This window comes from Palaemon carinicauda, chromosome 13 (assembly GCF_036898095.1).
Source record: "Palaemon carinicauda isolate YSFRI2023 chromosome 13, ASM3689809v2, whole genome shotgun sequence".
Classification (NCBI taxonomy): Eukaryota; Metazoa; Arthropoda; class Malacostraca; order Decapoda; family Palaemonidae; genus Palaemon; species Palaemon carinicauda.
Genome location: NC_090737.1, coordinates 26,069,460 through 26,074,459, shown reverse-complemented (window position 1 = coordinate 26,074,459; position 5,000 = coordinate 26,069,460). Strand labels below are relative to the sequence as shown.

The 5,000-nt window shown below is 31.8% G+C and overlaps 1 protein-coding gene across 2 annotated transcripts in view; it reads left to right on the top strand.

Moving 5' to 3' along the window:
* LOC137652232 (sodium- and chloride-dependent GABA transporter 1-like) overlaps positions 1-5,000 on the top strand; it is a 483,785-nt gene that overhangs the window by 171,215 nt on the left and 307,570 nt on the right. The gene's annotated exons all lie outside the window — the stretch shown is intronic.

The window sequence follows — 5,000 nt, the reverse complement described above, 5'->3', positions numbered from 1 at the left end:
AGAAAACGGGTTAAAATTCATGTGAATGGTATACGGGTCCAAATTGCGAAGTAGCTTGGTTAATCTTAAATGTCTTATTTTTAGCATTTTATATACTTTGATATGTATCTACAAAGCAGACTGTATGAAATCTTATTAAGTATAATTTTCTTACAAAAAAACCCAAAAAAACTTTTAACACGAAGTAATTCACAAGTGATGATTTAACTTATACACAACGACATGCTTTATTTCGATAATTTTATGGAACATTTTAAAATTTTCCTAATGACAAACGTTCTACGTACATTATATCTTTTGCCCTTCAAGTTTTAGATTTTACTAAAATTTTGAGTTTATATAAAAGTATAAATGTACTGTGCATGAATTCAAGATTGATAATTTTGTAATAACTTCACTTTTGCATTATCTTAAACGAATCCTTATTAAACTATTTTCTAGTCTTCACTTAACTGAGGAATCTATGGGTAAAGGTTAGAGGAAAGCATGAGCTTATTAAAATAAACCGCGAGATAGTTCATGTCCGTCTGTTTCATTTTCAAGTTCATGTCTGTCTGTTTCATTTATAAAGTTCATGCTAGTCTGTCTCATTTACAAAGTTCATGCTAGTCAGTTTCCTTTACAAAGTTCAAGTCCATTTGCTCCATTTACAAAGTTCATGTTCGTCTGTTTCATTTACTGAGTTCATGTCCATCTGTTTCATTTACTGAGTTCATGTCCATCTGTTTCATTTACTGAGTTCATGTCCATCTGTTTCATTTACAAAGTTCATGTCCATATGTTTCATTTACAAAGTTCGTGTTCGTCTGTTTCATTTACAAGTTCACATCTGTGTCTCATTTACAAAGTTCATGTCCGTCTGTTTCATTAACAAGTTCATGTCCATATGTTTCATTTACAAGCTCATGTCTGTATTCCATTTACAAAGTTCATGTCCATCTGTTTCATTTACAAATTTCATGCTCGTCTGCGCCATTTACAAAGTTCAAGTTCGTCTGTTTCATTTACAAGCTCATATCTGTGTCTCATTTACAAAGTTCATGTCCGTCTGTTTCATTTAGAAAGTTCATACTCGTCTGCTTCATTTACAAAGTTCATGTTCGTCTGTTTCATTTACAAAATTCCTGTCAGTGTGTTTCATTTATAAGTTCTTGTCCGTCTGTTTCATTTGCAAGTTCACGTCTGTCTGTTTCATTTATAAAGTTTATGCCCGTCTGTTTCATTTACAAAGTTCATGTCCGTCTGTTTCATTTACAAAGTTCATGTCCGTCTGTTTCATTTACAAAGTTCATGTTCGTCTGTTTCATTTACAAAATTCCTGTCAGTGTGTTTCATTTACAAGTTCTTGTCCGTCTGTTTCATTTGCAAGTCCACGTCTGTCTGTTTCATTTATAAAGTTTATGCCCGTCTGTTTCATTTACAAAGTTCATGCTCGTCTGTTTCATTTACAAGCTCATGTTCGTGTTTCATTTACAAAATTTAGGTCAGTGTGTTTCATTTACAAGTTCACGTCTCTCTATTTCATTTACAAAGTTCATGTTCGTCTGTTTCATTTACAAGCTCACATATGTTTCATTTACAAAGTTCATGTCCGTCTATTTCATTTACAAAGTTCATGTTCGTCTTTTTCATTTACAAGCTCACATCTGTGCTTCATTTACAAAGTTCATGTCCGTTTGTTTCCTTTACAAGTTCATGTCCATTTGCTTCATTTACAAAGTTCATATCCGTCTGTTTCATTTACAAAGTTCATATCCGTCTGTTTCATTTACAAAGTTCATATCCGTCTGTTTCATTTACAAAGTTCATGCCTGTCTGTCTCTTTTACAAAATGTATGTCCAAATAGATCTATGTATTTCGTTTTCATTTGATATTTAAAACGTTTAGTAAACTAAGAAAAATCTCAGTTACTGAGGTATTTAGTCGAATCCTTTTCACTTAGAAAAAAGCTCAAATAAGCAAGATAACTTAAAGCATTAATCTTATCAAAGGATACCAGATCTCTCGTTTTCCTAACTTCAACAATAATCATATACGGTAAAAATCATAAAAAAAAAAAAAATATTTTTCATTATACGTCCAAAAACTGAATAACAGAAAAACGACGTACTTTTATTTCATAACGTAGTTATATAACGTTAAAGAAGGAATTAACAGGATAGCAAGTTTAACACATCATATACAACTAAATACATCAGAACACTGCTACCTCCGATGTCTTTATAAATTAAGATGCCATAAAAAGTAGAAGAAAAATCACGAAAAATAAAATTCCCCTAACCATTGGCTATGACTCTTCATATTTAAGCATGTCTTCAACGTCAACCTTATAATGATTCCTAATCGAAAGTGGACTCTGAGAATTTCAACCACGTATAAATCTACGGGAGCTAGTCAGAGCATTTAACTAACGGAGAGCTATTTCTTTTTCAGAACACTTACAAATTCATAATCCATTCCAATTCTGCTTAACACAGGTCATGTCAAAAAGCCTACGATCGTCAAGAAAAAGTTATCAAATATATACAAGATATCAAATAATTTTCAAGGTAATAATGCATGAATTATAGTGCTTTAAATTAGGATCGCACTCCAAAAGAAGAGTCGTTCGCGTTTTGACAGTTCCATGAGCGATAACTAGGAAGGAATAATCTATATTTCCTAAAACTCTGATAAACTTGAATCACAACTGTTTGGCATTTAATATTACCTAATTTACGATAAACAGATATACAATCTAAGACCAGTTAACCATAAGCAATATGGTTTGCAAAAATAAAAAATACCATTACTTTTATCATTATTACTAAGCTACAAGCAGGATGTTATAAGCCCAAAGGCTCCACCATGGAAAATATCCCAGTGAGGAAAGGAAATAAGGAACTAAACAATATGAGAAGTAACGAATAATGAATATAAAATATCTTATCTATTGGTTTAAATCGGTTCCGAACAAAATCAAGGGATTTTGTAAGTCCTTACTGACATATCCCAACATCTAAACCTAAATTTTAACGGACTATTATCTAATATAAATGGGCTATATGACTCATGATGTACAATTCCTTATATTCAGCTCTGACTTCTATGTCCTAAAATGATGGAAATTGCTTATTCTCTAGTTGAATAAGCTTTAGAATAACATGAAACCAGTTGAATAAACCCACATGTTCCACAAAGCAGTAATGGCTATCCTTACCACCACTCCCATCACGGTTCTGTTACTCCGTCGTGAGCAAGTCATAGTCTAGCTACCACCTGACTTCTGGATGGCTTATTTCGTTTCATGTCCGTGCAGTGTCACCGTAACGCTAATATCCCCATTATAATAAACAGCAAGTGTCTTTCCTGTCATGCTCAGCGGCATTGCCAGACGTATAACTTCTCGATTTCTCCCCGTTCTTCAGGTAGGGGGAGAAGGTATCCCCATAACGCTAATCTTCCCTATATAATAAACAGCAAGTATCTGATTTACATATATATATATATATATATATATATATATATATATATATCTTTCCGGTGACACTCAGCGGTATTGCCAGACGTTCAACTACTCGGTCTCTCCCCGTTCTTCCGGTAGGGGGCAGCGGGAGTAGGCATACCTTAGTGAAAGGGGTTGTAGTTATAGAATAGGGAGAGGAGCGGGAAGTGTGAATCTGGGTGTGTGCGTGTGCGAACATGTCTATCTAAATATTTAGCCGTCATTTTCGACGGGTCGCGTAAACTAGATTCAGAATAATCATCTACAGATTTATATCTACAACATAATAATGAATAATTTTTCTTTTTTGTGAATTACGATAAATAGAAATATACATAACTTTACGGAAAATTCTTGTTATCAACATTGGATCAATGAGTTTTGACGCGTGAAGTATATGCAAGTATAGAAACGAGTATACACATCCATAACAATTACTGTTTAAAAGAAATGATTTTGCGTATGAAGAATGTGCAGTTGTTAAAACATTACTTCCATATATCAACATGACATGTGGCCTCTTGCATATCGATTGCAAGATAATTTGCAATTTCAATTCTGTTGGAGAATATGATAGTTCTTTTTTTTATAAATACTAACTGCAAATTTTCCAAGCTGCTATTACAGACTTGTTAGTTAAATCGCAGTGATACCATTATTACGAAAACTAAAAGGAAAATAAGTTCAGTCATAGAGACAAATCAACTCTATCAACCAACCTCTTCTTTAGATAATGACTTCAAACAACATTGCTTGGCATTAGGTATGATAAATGATTATTCAAAGCTATCATATTAAAAATAAAACAAATTTCTCATTCCATAATATATACTCCTAGTATTTTTGATAAGAAATATATAGCTTAGGTTTTCAAGAAACCATGTTTCATTATGCGTAACGGGATTGTAATTTATATCACGCTAAAAGTAAATGTATTCACAAAATTTATTTTCAGATGTTATTGAATTACATATCTAATTTTCTGTCTGTTACACCAGGGAATACAGGAAAGGACTAATATTTTCACTTACACGCATACACACACATACACACATGTATATATATATATATATATATATATATATATATATATATATATATATATATATATATATATATATATATATGCTGAAATATACTTCCACACTCTAGATACGCACTGATTGCCACCAACGGAAAATAATGACTACTATATTTACATCCCGTTTGGATTCAATGCTTTTAACAATTAGCTCTTGTGAATAAATCAGGAAATTAAGAGGTTATTGCCGCTAATGAGAATTATATATATACACATATATATATATATATATATACATATATATATATATATATATATATATATATATATATATATATATACATATATAATGAAAAAGTGCATGTATAATGCGCTCAGCCATGTAGCTTTAGTTTTTAGTTCCGCTAAAAAATGAAACAGATATAATAACGACAAAAACTCGAATATTTTGCCCAATTGATAGGTAAATGATAGTGTAAATATACATGGAGAAG